The 19,398-nt window shown below is 45.2% G+C and overlaps 1 protein-coding gene across 2 annotated transcripts in view; it reads left to right on the top strand.

Annotated features, from left to right (window-relative positions):
• The window catches only part of SENP1 (SUMO specific peptidase 1), a 195,765-nt gene that overhangs the window by 108,902 nt on the left and 67,465 nt on the right, over positions 1-19,398 (top strand). The window lies entirely within an intron of this gene.

Genomic DNA, 19,398 nt, shown 5'->3' with positions numbered 1-19,398 from the left:
TATCTCACAAATTATAGTCTGCTTCTGAGCCATTCCTTGGATTGTCTCTCTTATCTCTCCTGTTCAGTCCAATCCTTTTATACTAAAATATTTCTTTATAGTATTAGTCTTTTCCAGTTCATGATACATTCTTTGCTTTCAGACTATCGAAGTTTCTCCATTTTGTGCAATTAAATATATTGCTACCAAAGGTTCAAAATACAAGGTCATATCATTTTTTCCCTTATAGCTTTCTAACACCTGCCCACAATTTCAGCACAAGAGTCTGCATGTATAGTATATCTTTACTTCTCCACGATCCACTCAAACACGGAGTCCTAAAAAAAGCCAAGTTTTGTTACAATTCCAGACCATGTTTTCAATTTCGGGTCTCAGAGTGGCACCTTGTGCATGCCAATGTGATTGTCTGAGAGAATATATTTATACCTTTTTGGGTGAGCTATAAACAATAAGTGGAAAAATACTGAATGCGACAGAGGTGAAAACTGCGTGGCAAAAGGATTGCTGTTCATGCTCTCTGACCCTCTTCACTGAACTGAAAATCTAAATCAAATTCACAAGCAGCTTTTACCGCAACTTTATTTCATGAATCCCTATTTAATAATTTCCTGTAGACTCCTGTGATACGGCCTTTGCAGATGGTGGAAAGCCTTCCTTAAAATTGCCTGGTCCTTCGCCTCCCTGCATCTCAGAAAAAAGCTTATCAATTGCAGATACTTGTATAAAAACTGCCATGGAACTGAAGATCGAATTTCTGTTGAAGGTGTGTAACTGGTATAGGAAAGTGCCCCTTTTTGACATGGCATCTGATAAATTTTTGACGAAGTGGACTATGTTCCTGCTGTCCAGGTCCCCAGTGCCAGATCTCTTTACCAAAATTATACCATTGTTCCCCCAATTAGCAATACATTTGCACCCCTTGTAAGTCCCTAGTAAATGGTACCCCTGGTACCTAGGGAAAGGAGGCTCCAGAGGGTCTGGAACGGCTGCAGCATGTATTGTGCCACCTTAAGAGACTCCTCAGCACCCATATGCAAACTGTTGTTGCAGACTTTGTGCCATGGCTCAGAGAAAAGTGCCATGCCTGCTGACACTACATGCAGTATAGGTAAGTCACCCCTACAACAGGTCTTACAGCCCATAGGCAGGGTGCAATAAACTACATGTGTGGACACATCTGCATGAGCAGATATGCTCTTGTAATGTCTAAGACGATTCTTACATTGCAAGTAAACCGTAAAGCTATTTTGAGTACATGTGCTGGACACTAGTGTTCACAAGTGTGAGAAGTTGGCCTGGTATATGCTGTCCACTAATTAAAGTGAGCACCTTGCACCAGTCCAAACGACCTTTATTGATGATTAGGTTAAAGACAACCTTTATTAAAAGCTATCCTAGTGGTAGCTATTGAGAGCAGCCTTCAGGCGAAGTCTCGAATGAATGTAAAGCAGCTTGTTTTACCAGATTATAACCTCCTGATGACCAAATGAAAGGAGAACCACACGTGTTATAAAAATATAGTATTGCATTCTAAACACTCTCTACTAAACCATTTATGAGATTACACAATATTAAATCACTAAAACAACAGTAAAGAGCACAATACACTGTGGGCTCCAGGGGGAGACCAAACCATATACTAAGAGAGTGGTATAACTACCTCGACTTGAAGGAAGAAAATTACTTCAGGTTCAGAAAGCTTGTTAAGACCTGGCTGTTTGAACAATAACACTCAACAGCCATTTCCCCCTTTTTTCTGCCCTCAAACTAGCTGTGTCTAGGCGCCGGGAAACCCTTTTTGGGTAGCTGTTGCGCCCTACAAATTGAAAAAATAAATAAAATGTAGAATCGCTGGGACCCCAAGGAACCACCCAAGGTAGTGACACTGGACCCACGGGGGAACCGTGCAGTGTGAGAACACAGCTGCGAGCTCTGTACAACTCTATGGGAAAGTCGCTGTTGGAATTTTAAAGATTAAGGACACTTAGGAGAGGACTTTGAGCAAACCCTTTCAAACTTAAAAGGTTCTAAGGCCAGCACCAATGTGAGCATCGGAGTACTCGTGTTACCTAACCCAGGGAAGCCAGGTGCATAGCTGTCAAATGGTGCCGGGGAATCTTCGTTGTTTTCAATGGTGTGATGCTAAAAAATGCTGCTGCAGCGAAGAGAAGTGTCCCTGTGATCCAAGCCTGGATCGGAGCGGAGAAGAATCTGAAAGCAGAGGGGACAGAGTCTGGGTCACTTTAGGGTGACCAGGGGCTCGGTAGACGAATGCCCACCGATGTCGGTTGCTTCAGGTGAGAAGAGGTGAAGCTTGACTCTGCAGCCATGGGGACCAGGAGACTTTTAGGAGGATCAAAGTCCGCAGGCGAGATGTCCCACCAAGGATGTAGAGTGCTGGGGGGTGTGAGAAAGTGCCATCTTTCTTGCCTTGGTATGCCCCCACTTTTTTCTGAACTGCTGATGTGCTTTGACTGAGTGTGCCCTGGGTTCCTGCCAACCACGTACCCAGGGCCTGTGTTCCTTCCCTAAAACTATGTTGAAACTAAAACCCAATTGTCATCTCTGGCCACCTATCAGCCCCTAGTAAATGGTACCCTAGGTACCCAGGGCATGGTGACCAGAGAAGTCCCTTGAGGACTGCAGCACTTATTGTGCCACCCTCAGGGGCCCTGTACTCTGACACCCACACACTGCCTTTGCAGGCTGAGTGTCTAAATAACAGAACTAAAACAGTCCCACAGAACCCACTGCCCTGGCATACTTCAGTCACCCCTCTAGCTGGGTGCCCTCTGCCAGAGGTGGCACCCAGCTAGAGGTGGCAGTTTAGGCTGGACTGTTCCCATGAGACACAGGGTCAGACTGATTTGCATATTGCCATGTCTGAACTTGGGTGGCAGAATAAGGCTAAAGAACGGTGATGGATTAAACCCAGATCTGTTGACTGGGTGTGAGTGTTTGATTGGTTCAGATGCTCCGTCCACCACCACCCCCTTTTGTACCGCTTTGTTCGCCATAAGTTGGCAGGGTATGCTCAGACGTGAGTCCCTTGCTCATTTTGCGACTGGATTCAAGCAAGCCTGGCTGAAGACGGCTGTAATGCCAGAAACCGGTTTTAGGAAACTTGTGTTCGAGGCATGTGGGCTGCTGAATTCATATCTGTGCATAGATCGCCGCCTAGTGTTGGGTCCGGATGATTGCACTTTGTTGTCCTGGAAGAGTCTTTGAAGTATCACAAGATAGGAGACTCCTCCCGTGGACTACAGGGCGCATGGGCATCTTCTCCATCCTCAGATTTTTTTTTTCCGCCATTGGGCTCGGATGTTATTCCTACACTCCAACTTCGGAATCGAAAAAAAACTTTTCTAGAGGCTAAAAGGCCTTCGAATTCGACGGTATTGTTCTCGCTCGGTACCTCTTGACTCGATTAAGCTTTCCATCCTGATCCGGTCATCTACGCGGGCTGTTGGGCTTTTTCGACGCCATGTGGACCTACTGTCGATGGAAAGGAGCCCGTTTAAAAGGTGCCCACAATGCCACTCCAAGTTCCCGCATACTGACAAGCATTCAGTATGCAACAAGTGGCTTTCTCCAGACCATAAGGAAGAAACCTGCCCGGCCTGCGCCCAGTTTCGACCGAAGAAAACCATACGGAATCGACGGGCCGCTAGGCAAGAGATGCAGCGACAGGCACCGGAACCGGACAGCATCTTTGATGAGTAGGAACTTCCAGAAGCTCAAGACTCGGACCTAGAGATCGTCACCGTCGAGGACTACTCGGACTCCGATGACGAGATCCCACCGGGGCAAATCGTGAGTACACTGCCCCCGACACCAATTGCCCCATTACCGAAGGCTCCGGTCGAGGCATCGCCAAAAGGCCTTAGCCAAGGTCAAAAGAAACATTCGACAGCCCCGCCATCAGGCTCGGCTCCGAAACCGAAACCTAAGCCTTCAGAGACCCCAGGGCCAAGTACCGCAATCCCGAAGAAGGTTCCAGAACCAAAGAAGGTTGTTGACTCGAAATCCGTCGACCCAAACAAAAGCGTACAGCCCAAAAGTGTTGACCCGAATAAGAACGTCGACCCAAAAAAGGCCGTCGAGCCAAAGGGCGTCGACCCCAAACAGGTCGTTGAGCCCAGAAAGGACACTAAGCAGCCGAAAGGCGCCGAAATCAAAAGAGACGTCGAGCCAAAAAAGCAAGCCGCGCCAAAGGTCGCCTAACAAAAGAAGGTCGCCGACGGAAAGGGTGCCATCCCGAAGCCTACAATCCGCCCGGAAAAGGCTATTGACCCGAAGACAAGTGCTCCGAAAACACCAGTCGATCAGACAAAGACCATCGACTCAGTAAAGTACAGCCAACCAAAGAAACCTGTCCAGCACAAGAAAAGTGTCGAACCAAAAGACACGGTCGACCCAAAAACACACGCCGACTCTAAAAAAGGGCCCGAGCCGAAGAAAAGCACTAAGGCACCGAGAATCGTCGAGGCTGAAGGTGGTATCGACCCACAGGAGTCACCACCAAAAACAATGGAGGAAGAACTCTTCCATCCTGACCCAGCAGACGATTAGGCAAAAATATACATTAATCCTGAGACTGGTAAAGTCCCAATCCTACGCAGGAAGAAGAGGCCACTAGACACTGACTCTTTCCCCTATTCCATTAAAAAAGGAGGACTTTGGGACCTCTCCATCTAGACCCTTCATTCCCTTCTATCCTATTATGCCTACTATTCCTTTTGCTCCTTACTCTCCTTCTCACCATGGGATGATGAGGGTAACACTTTGGAGGATCCTCAGGCTGATTATGAATATCCACAGGATCCTGAGCCACAAAATGTACCATGGAAGGAGCCAACTGACCCTTACAACACCCATCCCATCCCTGATGTCTCCTCCTATCCAACTAAGCCTTCACCCACTGATGATACCATTGTCTTCAACCAATTAATAGACAGGGCAGCACTATACCACAATGTAGATATGCACAATGACCCTGTCGAAGAAGACTTCTTATTTTGTCAGAGCACTTCCACATGATCACACTACAGCAAGTGCTCCCATTACTACAGCAAGGAGACTTCCTAGCAACATTGGACCTCAAGGATGCGTATTTTCACATACCCATCCATCCAACTCACAGAAAATATCTCCGGTTCACAATAGAAGGTCAACACTACCAGTTCAAGGTTCTTCCCTTCGGGGTAACCACAGCACTGAGAGTGTTTACAAACTGCTTAGCGACAGTAGCAGCACACCTCAGGAGGCAACACATCCACGTGTTCCCGTATCTGGACGACTGGCTAATACAAGCGAAATTGTACCAACAGTGTGCAGAACACATGTCCCAAACCCTTCAGCTGCTGCACAGCCTAGGTTTCTCAATAAACTACCCAAAATCGCATCTGCAGCCATCCCACATACAACAATATCTGGGAGCCACTATAAATACATCAGTGGCAAAAGGCATACCCAAACACAGCGAGGACAGCATGCAGATACTCATTCCGAAATTTCAGCCACAACACTCTCTGCCAGCTCGAGTCTTCATGCAACTCATAGGCATGATGGCATCCTGCATATTCATAGTCCCCCATGCCAGACTTCAAATGCGCCCATTACAAGAATGCCTAGCACGGCAATGGAACCAGGCTCAAGGGCAATTAAAAGACCTAGTGTTGGTGGACAGTCCCGCTCACTACTCTCTGCAGTGGTGGAACCCACAAAACCTTTCCAAGGGGCGACTGTTCCAAGAGCCAGTTCCAAAACTAGTACTAACAGTGGACGCATCACTGACAGGCTGGGGAGCCCACCTCCTTCACTACACAGTACAAGGGCTCTGGACAAACAAACAAAAGAAACTGCATATCAACCAACTAGAGTTGCTGGCGATATTCCTAGCCCTAAAAGCTTTCCAAAAGTACTTGTGCAGCAAGAGCGTGTTGATCTGGACGGACATGACCGCAATGTACTATATCCAGAAACAGGGAGGAACACACTCTCCACAGCTGTCCCACCTGGCACAGAGCATATGGAAGTGGGCAATTCCAAAAGACATCTTTCTCCTAGCAGAACACCTTCCAGGGGAAGACCATCAAATAGCAAACCTGCTCAGCAGGCACAGCCAACAACTGCACGAATGGGAGATTCACCCCAAAGTTCTCCAACCATTCTTCCAAAAGTGGGGTCACCCAGAAATAGACCTGTTTGCCACAAAAGAGAACTCGAAATGCCAGTACTTTGCCGCCAGGTTCCCACATCAGTTGTCACAGGGCAATGCAATATGGATGAACTGGTTAGGCAGATTTGCGTACGCTTTTCCCCCGCGCACCGCTGGTGGCACGCAAACTGCTGCAACAGTCACTCGCGCTAATCCTAGTTGCTCCCACATGGGCGAGGCAGCCATGGTACACAACGTTCCTGGAGCTTTCAGTAGTTCCTCATCAAAGACTGTGCCTCGCACCCCATCTTCTGACTCAGAACCATGGAGAAATCAGGCACCCAGATCCCAATCAAATGAACCTAGCGATCTGGCTCCTGAAGTCTTAGAGTTCGGATACCTTAATTTACCTCCTGACTGCATGAACATTATCAAAGAGGCTAGACGACCAACTACGAGAGCATGCTATGCAGCAAAATGGAAAAGATTTGTTATTTACTGTAGCAATAACCAAATCAACCCATTAGATGCCTCCATACAAAACATTATATGTTACCTACTGCATCTTCAAAGACTACACCTAGCTGCTATAGCAGCATACCTTCAAAACAGGCAACACCTTTCACTGTTTAGAGTACCAGCAATCGAGGCTTTTATGGAAGGTCTTAAAAGGGTGATCCCTCCAAGACACCCTCCTTCCCCAGTCTGGAATCTAAATATAGTACTTACCAGACTTATGGGACCTCCCTTCAAACCTCTACACTCATGCGAACTGCAATTCTTAACGTGGAAGGTGGCTTTCTTGGTTGCCATAACCTCACTCAGACGAGTTAGCGAATTGCAAGCACTAACTATTCAAGAACCTTTCATGCAAGTACATGCTAACATGGTAGTTCTTAGAACAAACCCTAAGTTCATGCCAAAAGTAGTATCAAATTTCCATATTAATCAATCTATAGAACTGCCAGTGTTCTTCCAAAATCCACAGTCAGTAGCCGAGAGAGCCCTACACACACTAGATGTAGAGAGAGCTCTACTTTACTATGTGGACAGAACGAAACCATTTAGAAAAACAAAGCAACTATTTGTTGCTTTTGCACCACAACATAAAGGGAATCCAATATCAAAGTCAGGAATAGCCAGATGGATAGTTAAATGCATTCAAATATGCTATCAAAAGGCTAAACGAACTTTAACCGTCCCCCCAAGAGCACACACTACAAGAAAAATGGGGGCATCCATGGCTTTCCTAGGAAATATTCCTCTTGAAGACATATGTAAGGCAGCCACATGGTCTACCATACACACTTTCACAAAACACTACTGCGTAGACGTGCAAGCAAAGCAGCAAGCTGCTGTAGGCCAAGCTGTCCTCAAAACTCTTTTTCAAACTGCTGCAGCTGGCACAGGTGGTCACCGCTAGAGGAGATACTGCTATACAGTCTATGAACAGATATGAATTCAGCAGCCCACATGCCTCGAACGGAATATGCTACTTACCAGTATGCATCTGTTCTTGGCATGTAGGGCTGCTGACATTCATATCGCCCGCCCTCCTCTCCGGTGCCTGTCGCAGCTGCAGCATTATCTTTTGCATGGCCATCTCTTTCTTTACTATCTCCATCTCTGCCACAATGGCGAAAAACTATTTGAGGATGGAGAAGATGCCCATGCGCACTGTAGTCCAGGGGAGGAGTCACCGATCTCGTGATACTTCGAAGACTCGTCCAGGACAACAAAGTGCAATCATCCGGACTCAACACTGGGCGGCGATCTATGCACAGATATGAATGTCAGCAGCCCTACATGCCAAGAACAGATGCATCCTGGTAAGTAGCATATTCCTTCCGGTCCAGGGAAGGCATGGCTTGGCAGTCCGGGCTGGACTGTTCCCATGAGGCACAGGGTCAGACTGATTTTCATATGGCCATGTCTGAATTGGGGTGGCAGAGTGGGCTAAAGAACGGTGATGGAGTAAACCCAGATCTGTTGACGTGTTTGATTGGTTCAGATGCTCCGTCCATCACCACCCCCTTTTGTACCGCTATGCCAGAGGTGTGGGCACAGGTGCATGAGCCCTGTGCCCCTACAGTACCTGGGGCCATTCCTGGGCACTGTAAGTACAGTGATGCCAATAAGAGTATATGGTGCTGGGAGATTTTCATTACGAACTCCACAGCACCATAATGGCTACACTGAAGACTGACAAGTTTGGTACCAAACTTCTCAGCACATTAAACCTGCACTGATGCCAGTGTGGGATTTAATGTAAAGTGCACCAGAGGGCATCTTAAAGATGCCCTCTGAAAACCTAACCTACAATCCACGCCTGGGCTGAGTGGCTGCCACACAGCAGACCTGTTGCTGGACCCCTGGGTGGAGAGCCCCCCGCTCTCCTGGGCCTGCAACAATGCACATCCTGGGAGAGGTGCTAGGCCTCCTCCCCCAGGATGGGCAGGGGGAAGCTTCAAAGGCATGCCGCCTCTGTGAGCTTCCCCAGACCATTTGCTGTACCCAGCAACTGTCCCCCACCAATTCTGACCCCCACTCTGGCGGGAAGACTGGCGGGAAAAACTACGTCAGAAAGGGGGGTGTGCCAGCCTGTGCAAACCCCCCCCCTCAGATGGGGGAGACCAGGTGAAGCACGACCGCGGGCTCCGGCCATCTTGAAGATGGGGAGCCCTGCCCAATCCCAGCTAGGCTCCTGCCCCCCTCCCACAGGAAAGGGGCAGGCTAGTGGGTGTACCCACCCCAGGACAGGGACCTATTGGTCCCTGCCCTACCTGTAACCCCCCTAAATTCAGTTTTTAGGGGCTCCATGAACCTTCCTTCCTCAGATCCCGATACCACAAGAAGAAAGAAGATCAAGAAGAAGAAGACCTGCCGCGCAGCTGCTAACAGGACGGCAACAACTGACTTGGCCCCAGCCCTACCGGCCTGTCCATCCTGGAACCTGCTCCTGCTTAAATCCCGGCGACTCCCGCGGACAGCCACCTTGGGACACCCGGAGGACCTGCCTGCCTTGACCCTCTTAAAGACTGGGACTCCCATCAGCAGAGGCTCTGCTGCAACAACCCCCCTGGTGCCAGCCAGGAAGCTCCGGACTAGCCCACTCTGCACCCCCGAGCCCGGCCCGTGGCAGAGGGATCCAAGACCACGTGGACGTCCTCCCGGCGACAGAGACCCGAAGTCCAGTGCCCAAAGACCCTCCTCGACGAACCAGGTGACGCCTGCAGACTCAGAACCAGGGGCCCCACCAACCGCGACCAGCTACGGGTAAGCTTTTCCGACACCCAAAGACACCCCGGCGCCCTACAGCCCCCTGTGCCTCCCTTTGGGGTACCTAAGATCTCAACTTACCTCTCAATGTGCTGGTCGCCCCTGGAGAGTCTCCACCCCGAGCCTGCAGCCTTTGTTCCCTTTTGAACTTTTCCATTGGATAACATTGAACGCCCGACGGCTCAAAATCACCCTGCACCCAGCCGTCTGAGCACAGCTGGCTGTGCCACCTTTGTCCTATCCTGCTTCCCCCTTTGCCCTGAGCAAGTGACCTGGAGCCCAGCTCTCACAGCCACGTGGCCTGCTAGCAAGCAGCTACCAACCGAAGGCCCCCGTCCCCCATTGGATAACATTGGGCCTAACTACCTCTGCACCCGTCCGCTCCTGCGCCGCTGATGGTGAACCAACTGTAACTACCTGACCCTGGGGGACCCCTGAGTCTATGCCCAGAACCACCACTTCACCAGTCGAGGACTCACTAGGAAACCGATAACTCACTTACCTGCCATTGAATAACATTGACTGGTTTGACTCGAAAAAGTGTCTACTTTTGAAAAGTTGAAATATTCATATAAAATCATTCGAATTCTGAAATACTCACCTGGGATCAGGAGAGGAGCCAGTACTATACCTTGTAGCCCAGTGCTCAAACGTAAAAGTAATCCCTAGCAGGTTTACTAGTAACTTGTATTTTCTCCATTGGAATCCATTGTCTCCTTTTCTATGAAATTTCTTCTGCCTACTTTTGAAAACTAGAAATATTCTTTAAAAATCATACGAAATACTGAAACGTAATAACTTACCTGTTTTGGGTTGAGACCCCAGTGCTGGCCCCAGGAGACCAGTACTGGATTACAGAAGTAATGAGATCGTACTTTACCTGCAACCTGTATTTTCTCCCATTGGATAAGATTTCTGTTGAAAAGTTTCGAAGTGTGAACTTTTAAAATAGCTTTTTATTCATTAAAAATCACTACAATACCTAAAACGTTTTTGCTAAACTGGTTTCAGCTTAGACCCCAGGACTGAATTTAGGAGCCAGTCCTGGGATTACCAAAGTGATCTACAAAGAAATCAACTGTGTTTATATAAGGAAATCCATTGAGCTCAATGCTAAATTGTGTGTAGAATTGTGTTGCCTACGGCAACCCCTGTACCTATTGTCTTTCCAAAGTTTATTGCCTTTCTGCAAAGTACTCATCTGAGGCCTCTCATATTGAGAGCAGTATATTTTTTATGCCTGTTGATTCTAGAAATAAAACAACTGTATCTTTTGATATAAAAACAATTGGCCTGGAGTTCAGTCTCTGAGTGTGTGAAACCTTTTGCTGACTGAATGTGTACAACAAATGCTTTACACTGTCCTCTGGTACTGCCTCGACCAAGCTACCACTTTAGAGAGCAAGGTCACACCTGGCTCTAACCTCTGTTATACCTCTGGGGTTTGTGGACTCTATATACACTGTACCTTATTCTGGTCCAGTCTATATATATATATATATAGCCACTTTCTCACAGGGGGTCAGTGTCCGGATTGAACACCAACAAGCCTTGGCAACTGCAACCCACGCGGTAAGAGGAAAGATGCTTCAGTGAGGTACGGCCAGGTCCTAGGGACTCTCTAAGCGATGGAGAGTCGGGGCATGTCTGGAGCAACCAGGAAAGTCAAAGTTACCTTCACAGGGACCCACTGGAAAACGAACCAGGATTCGCGAAGGGACCTCAAGAGAAATCACAAAATACCAGCCCACTGAACACTCGTGGAGTGTAAGCTGGTAATCTTCGATGGAAACACTGCTCGGGGTCAGGACTACAAGTAGTTTAAAGCACAGTCTCCGGTATCGCCGAAAAGCATATGCTGCTGCAAATAGACACAGTGTCCAGGGGTTCGGGTTGCACGGTCTCCACGAGGGCTGCGGGTCTCCGGTTTGCTAGGCGCACTAGTCGACCTCGAGGACACTTGGAAACCCACCTCCTGTGTTGCAGAAATCTTCGGAGTCCTCAGGAGCTTCAGAGATGCAAACCGGTCAGATGCGTCTTTGGTGCCTGCTTAGCAGGGAAGTAACTCCTTTACTCCAAGGGAGATTCTTCAGTGACCCAGCGTAGTGTAGATAGTCGAAGTACTTGGTTTCTGTAGCAGAGTTTCGTCCAGGTAAATCTAAAGTCTTGTAGTCGGGGTTCCTACTTTATACCCCAGGAAGGGGCGGGACAAACTCTGGGCACCCACCTACGGGAGGGTCAGGACAGAGGGGTGGTTACACTCATGTCCTTTGTCCAGTTTAGCGCCAGAGCAACCGGTTTGAACTGGACTATGCACAGGGACACCAAATGTGCCCCCAGTGCAGACATCCAAGCACTCTCAGAGTGCACCCACTCAGCCCTAATACACTAATACCTGTCTGGGAGGTGTGACAGGAAGCCTATTGTAATGCCTTCCCCTGCTCGAGTTTGGCTCAGCAGCAGGAGGATAGACTCTGTCTATGGTCTCTGGCTGGCAGCATCCATCTTGTGATGCCAGGGTCGAGAAACTGGTACCGGGTGTACCAGTGTAGTCTTATTTCTCCCTCTAGTAGGGTGGAATCATACCTCCCACACCAGTGACTGGTGTGGAGGTATGATTCCAAGGTGTTTGACACCAAACGCAACTTGTTTCCATGCAGCCGTTTTAAAGTTAGCATTTACGACAAGGTTATAATGCACTTAAGAGTATATGGTTGGCTCATCACAGAACAACCTGTTCCAATTCTGAAGGCTGTAAAGGGACTCTGCTCATCCATCGGCACCCTCTCACATAAAACTCAGCACCCTGCCTTGAGATTGATAAGGCCTGCCATAGGGGTGACTGATAGGTTTATATGTGCAGTGATGTAAGGTAGATGTAGTGAATCTATATCTAAGTAAGGGGTGCATGCACCACCTTACATAGGTTGCAGTAGCCGACCTGTGGTATCGGTTTGAGTGGTCTCTCACGGGTGGCATAATACATGCTGCAGCCCCTGGTAGGCCTCTGGGGTACCTATGCCCTAGGTTCATAGTATACCATATACTAGGAACTTATAAGGGTCCCCCAGATTCCAATCTGGAGTGTACCTTAAGTACTTGCAATCAATTTAGGGAGAAAGTAGATACACTGGGGTCCTGATTAGCAGGATCCCAGTGGGGCTAGTCGAAAACCAGCAAAACACCAGGAAAAGAGTGGGGGTAACCATGCAGTCACGTTCCACCTTCCTACAACAAGTTCCCAAGCTACTTTGTCTTCACTAAAACTAAACTAATAAGTCCACACTGATTCCAGTGATACATTTATTAATACAAACACACAGAGGGCACTTTAGAGGTGCCCAATGAGAATTTACTGACTACTAGTGTTCTGGATGACTGGTGTAGACTAGCCTGCCACCACAGACCTGTTTCTGACCCCTGAATTTTAGAGCCTGCGCTCTCTAAGGGCAAACCTCCTCCAAGCAGGATGGCTAAATGATCAACATATCAAGGCAGGAGGGTTCAGAGGCCTCTGCTGCCTTTGATATGTGACCCAAGGCTTTCCCAGACAGGGAAAATGCCATGTGTCCATTTGGCACCTGGACAGGAGGGAAAATTAGCTAGTTAAGCGATGTGTCCCCCTCTCAGGCTAGTTCCACCCCTAAGGTGGGCTACCTGATAAGGAACAGTCTCTTAGAATCCCGCCATCTTGGTTTTGGTGGGATTAGTCTCAATGGCTCATGGTTCTACCCACTTACCACATGAAGAAGTCATATTGAGGGTGTAGATACCCTTAAGGCAAGTAGCCCATTGGCTACTACCTGTCAATCCCCGTAACACCCCTAAATTGAGTATTTAGGTGGCACCCCTGACACCAAGAACTCAGATTTGATGGATCAAGAAGAGAAGGACACTGAGCGCCGCAAAACATATAACCAATTCTCAAAAGAGAACTTTTTCAAGAAACCATTAGGCAATGAGAGAGGTGATGATTTTGGGGTCCCCCCTAACCTGGGGGAAGGACCAAGCAGATGCCTTGAACACAAAGAGCATAAACAAAAAGCACATCTTGTTGAACTTCGGTCGTGGTCCCATCCTCTTAGGACCACCCCAAGCACAGTTATTGGCAAAAAATGAATCCCAACCAAATGCCCTGTAAAGCATATGGGACGAGATTAGCAGTGGGCAGTGAATATTATAGTATCCAATATCAAAGTAATTCTACAAAGAGCTGCCGTTCAACTAGTCGTTACTAGATATCCCTCACAAGTCAAATGGAAAAGTATTGAAATTATTCTTACATCAAGCTGCAGTTCCACTAGTCGTTACTAGATGTCCCTCACTAGTCAAATGCAAAACCATTGAAACGCTTTCATTAAGCATTTGCATTTGACTTGTGAGTCAAAAATCTATATTTAAAAAAAATACTTACTTGTTAACCAAGTTCTTGGTATCAAAATATATATTAAAGTACAAAATATTTTTCTAAATTGATCTTATATTTCTTTGAGTGTGTGTGTCTCATTTATTGCATCTGTGTGTGTTAACACATGCTTAGCACTCCCCTTTGATATGCCTAACTGCTCTCCTACACTACTAGAAAAGAGCATTTGGGTTCTCATTTGTGCCTCTAAACGAATCTGGGTTTGCCAGGACTCTTTACACTGTGTACCTCTTTTTGGTCCTCTATATAAAGATCCAGCTTCCTACAGCAGGAATCTACTGAGGGATTATGGCAAATCTGGGTACTGAGAATGTAAAAGATTCTTGTGTAAAAAAACAAAAAACAGTGGATACACTATGCTGTAATTGTGCAGTGGGTCTTCACAGAGTTAATGCAAGGGGCATTTGAGGAAGATTTTAATGAAGCCCCAGAAATGCCATCCATTTTAATTGATTTGTACGAAGGGGGTCGGATTCATTACCATTACCAAGATGAGCACTCTGACCATCAAATTAATTTTATCAGAACCCCATACAAGTCTTCACTGCCTATGACCTGTGTAAAATAACATGTCTTGACATCATTAGATATATTTTTTTTAAAACACACATCTACACTACTCTCAGGAACTAGCAGAAAATAAGACTAGGACTGACTTTGATGGAATTGACTCCAAAAAATGTTCCAGACTTCAATTTCGACACCAGAGAATAGTTGAATACATGAGGACCTTTGCTCTCGAAAGACCATATGTGACCAAAAGAACTTTGGCTCTGGGAAGGAGTACGTTAAACCATAAGTTTAGTGTATGACACTGAACCCATTCAAAATAATGAATTTGATAGCAGAATTGGCACCAAAAGTGGAACTGCTCTGCAATGGGAAGGATAAACAAGTGGGTGTGCACAAATGTAGGATTGCAATCAACTCAATAAACATAAGTGTATTGTTAACTGAGCCCCAGAAAAGTGCCTTAGTGCACCTACAGTGATATCACAGCAGAAGAAAAAAATGACTACTGATTTTCGAGGAGTCAATTTCTGTACACTCAATAGATCCTGTAGCAAAAAAGACAAAGAATACAGTGTAGAAAGAAAAGCTAGTTCCATTGACAGAGTCAATGGTGGCTTAGCCACAGTGTGCAGTGATGCAGACTAATTCTGAGCATCAAGGCTTAGAACAGGCACTGGACGTTGAGAAATAGGGTGGGGCTTAGAGTAAGTATCAAATGAGTCCCCCACAATAGGATCAGTTGGATAGATATTATATTGAAGCCTCACCACAAGATGAGATGTCATATCATTCATTAATCCAATGGGAAGCCTTCCCTAGTGGGGTAACCATACAAGCGTGAGAGTATGATGATGATGATGATTTCATCACAGAATGTTTTGTCAAGGTTGAAACACAACCTTAGCAATACTTTTTCATGGGAAAATCAATCTTAATAACGACTTAGGATTCCAAAGTCTTGTTAAAACGAAGGCAGTTAAACGGAGAGTGGAATGAAAATGTAAAGCTTCCTTATGGGACCCACAGTTCATCAGTGACTATGCTTTGCCAAATTCAGTTGTGGTGAATCGGGCTGTTTATCGAGCATTTATGCAGACACAAGGAGACAGCCCTCCTCCTGACAAGGAAGAGTAAGAGTCTATATGGAGTAGGGAAAAGAGGATCAATTGGACCAGCTATGGACTAGCATATGGCAAGTTCACAGGCACTGTTGAGTGCTATAATAGACATTAATGAGAAGTGGAGGAGATTTTCTTACATGTTGTAAAAAGACACAGGATATCATGCAGGAGGAAAGAATAATGAGTAATGCAGGAATAAAATGTAGGTTAGATATAGCCTGATTAATACAAGTCTGCTGCTTCATGGGAAAGTGTGCCTCTGGATTTCAGTGTTTTACAGGCTATAGCAACTTTTGGGTATGCTTTTGGAGGTGAGCATTTATTCGGGCAAAAATTTGAGGATTTTCTGGAAAAACAAAATGGATACTGAAACTTCCAAATCCAGACAGGCATTCAAGCAGCAACACCTGTGATACTAGAAAAGTCAGACACGCTGGCCAAAATCTGGTCAAAGACAACATTGTGTTTCTACTTCACCAGTCACTAAAACCTCTTACAGTGAGGATGTTAATGACAGTGTTGGGAATTATGTCAACAAGCATTGCATTGGTTCTCAATGCACACTTAAATTGATTCTTATACAACAAGGTTTACCTAGTCTGGAGACGGTGGCCTTGTAAGACAGTGTTGTTTACACCCAGAGCACACCAGTGTGTAACAAGAGCAATTTTTTAAAAGGCTGACCATTTGCAGATTTTTATCCACAAGGGAACATAGCCACCAACACCTTTCTACTGGGGTAACCCTCCAGGGCACAAGGGCAATGGTTGAAGCCAGAATACGCATCAATGTGTAGGAGTTAACAGCAGTGAACTAGGATTCAAGGCATTTTAGGAATGTGTTTTACCACAAAGTAGTGTTGATGTGCACAGTCATCCCAGTCATGGTTTGCATTCAAGAAGCATGGAGGCACTCATTCTCTTCAGTAGTCCAAGATGACAATATGAATCAGTGTCATCAAGTATATCTTCTGTCAGAACAACTGTAAAAAAAACAACTGTTTTGCAGGTCTTCTGAGCAGAAACCAATAGAAGATTCCCAAATGGGAAATTCATACACAGGCTCTTGATACATTATTCCTAAACTGGGGGAATCCCATCCACATTGCTGTTCTGAACAAAAATAGAGGAAAATATGAGAGGTACCCCTTAACAAAAATCAAGGGAAGTAGGGTTAACCAACCGATGAGTGAAGGAGAGATTCCCTTGAACAGGACTAAATTAACAAAACTTGAAAGTCGAAAAAAATAACAAGATTCACATATGTAAAAAAAAAAAAATTCACAATTTATTGATAATACAAATGTTAAAAAAGTGGACGATTAGAGAACCACTTGAGACAGATTATTAAAAAAAGGAAGAACAGTAAAAATGATTGACATTCAATATTGACCAGCAAGATTGATACATGGAGACAGAAAACAGTAAGACATTAAACTCGTACAATACTAGATTTATATTTAAACTCTATTTCTGACACCTATGTTATGCACACCACAGTACAGTGTATCAACAGGGATATCCGAGTCGTGAATTATACTAAAAGGTGCGTTGACGCGTTTCGGTGGTTTTCCACAATTTTATCCACCTTTATCAAGACTACAATTGGTATCTGTCGTAGTACATTGGGTCAATATAATCTCCCTTAAAATCCGCTTTTAGATGCAGTCAGATTTCCATTATTTTCCACAATAAAGTGCGATGTAAGTAAAGATGCTGACTTTATATATCCATTTTAAAATCGCATGTCTAAATCGGGCTGCAGGTAAGAAACTCCTGGTGCTAGAGCATTTAAACGTTGGCTGAAGTAATTCCAAGATAGTTGAATCTTGTTATTGTTTTAGACTTTCAAGTTTTGTTAATTTAGTCCTGTTCAAGGGAATCTCTCCTTCACTCATCGGCTGAACAAAAATAAGCAAAAACCGCACCTTCAGAGAGCTGTACCCGCGTACTTTGGTTAATGGTCTGTAGATTATTTGGTAGTAGATGTTTGCTTACACTTTATCCCAACTACCAATGCTATCAAGAACCAATTACACAGTCGCTGATTGCCCGAACATGGGCTCCTTGGTCAAGTTCGTAAAGTTGCTACTTCAGGCCAACTTGTTGAACGAAGAGGGGCAGCTTTTACATCTCAAATCAAAGGTAACACATTTTGCTGAGAAGGGTATGACTATCTTTACCTAAACTAGACCACCAACTACAAGAGCATTTTATGCTGTTGAGTGGAAGTTTTTTGCACACTTCTGTGACAAGTTTTCAAAACCATCTTAAAGCATTTCTGCAAGATATCCTTAAATAACTTTCTATTTTTCAGAAGCTTAGATGGGCTTACACGTTAACTTGAACACTTTTGCTGGTAGTTGTTTCCTCCCTGTGAAATAGACAACCTACATTCATTGTTATAATACCAGTCTTTAAGGCTTTTAGGAAAGAACTAACCAAATTAATTCCACTGCAGACACTTTCAGCACTTTTCTGGAATTTAAACATTGTTTTTATTCGCTTTATTATGGCTTCTGTTTGAACTGTTACATTCATGGATACTGTAACAGACAAGGAAGGTAATAACTTCTTTGCTCAGAATTATATCCATTGAGGGGGCATGATTAATGTCCCACAAGGATAAGGTAGTGCTATGTACATATCAACACTTAATAAATCAATCATTTGCCTTTATTTGCATAAATACAGACTTTCTTTCTCTCTTTTTCCTCTCCCCCCCCCCCCCCCCCCCACCTCCATGTAAGGGTCTCAAAGACCGATATTTCTAAATGGTTTGTTAGTCATCTGTAACTGTTAAACACTAAGGGACACCACAGGCTAGCTCTATATATAACAATAGGCCACAATGCCCTGTCTGGAGAACATCCCAATAGCTGACTAATGTAGAGCGGCTACATGGACAACCACTCACACATTTACTTACAAAGCACTGTGTAGATACTAAGGCAAAGAGGCACCAGTCACTCAGGATGTTGTGAAGTCTTTATTTAATACTACCCCAACTATTTTTTGTAAACTAGTGCTTTAGGGGAGGAGGGTGCTACTTTGAAGTCTGTGCATTGCATATGATGTACAAGAACAACTGTTGCATACAAGAAACATTACTTGCCTGTTACAATCAGGTGTAGCTTGTAGTTGTGGAGATTGACTTGTGAGCCTCCTGCCTCCCAAGATAGAGAAATGTTGTACAGTCATGATAGACAAATACCAAACCTATTCCAATGGAATGGGAATATTAGAGTCTCTTTCTGGTGAACTGTGAGGTTCAGAAGACGTCCTCATGATTTTTTCATTACACAAACAACACCAAAACTAAGATGTTGGCCCTCATTTTGATTGGGCTGATCATTTTCAACGTGTGTAGTTCCTCCTCCTCCCATGCATATCAAAATTACGAGTTTTGTTGTTTTTATCACACCTGATGCAAATCTAGTCCAATAAAAATAATTTCTGCTAAATCCTGGCATGTTAAAAAAAACACTATTTAAATGGAGGAAAATGCCTTGAAATTGGTAGGGCTTGAGAATTTTGCATCTGACAACTGACTTGTTTGGGGGGGCTGTTGTTGGAAGTGGTTGAAAGTGGAAATCCTTTTGTGGCAAATATCTTATTATAGAAATAACACCAAACGATGTGATTAAAAATCAGAAAGGATACGTGTTTGTAATGAGACCCAAGGCTATTGGTAATGCTTACTTAGGGTATGCTATAGTGAAGTTTAATGTTAGAAAGCAATATTTTGAGTTAAGGAAATGGAAAACCTAAGCGGATATGCCCCAACTAAAAAGAAAGGAGGAAGATTTACCTCCTATCTTGAGCTTTTGAAAATATTAATGATGAGAATAGTAAACCAAGATAAAGCCCTTCTGTTTGAGTCTTAAAGATTAACCATCC

The sequence above is a fragment of the Lissotriton vulgaris genome, chromosome 1_1 (assembly GCF_964263255.1).
Source record: "Lissotriton vulgaris chromosome 1_1, aLisVul1.2, whole genome shotgun sequence".
Classification (NCBI taxonomy): domain Eukaryota; kingdom Metazoa; phylum Chordata; class Amphibia; order Caudata; family Salamandridae; genus Lissotriton; species Lissotriton vulgaris.
This window is presented reverse-complemented; position numbering and strand designations above follow the sequence as displayed.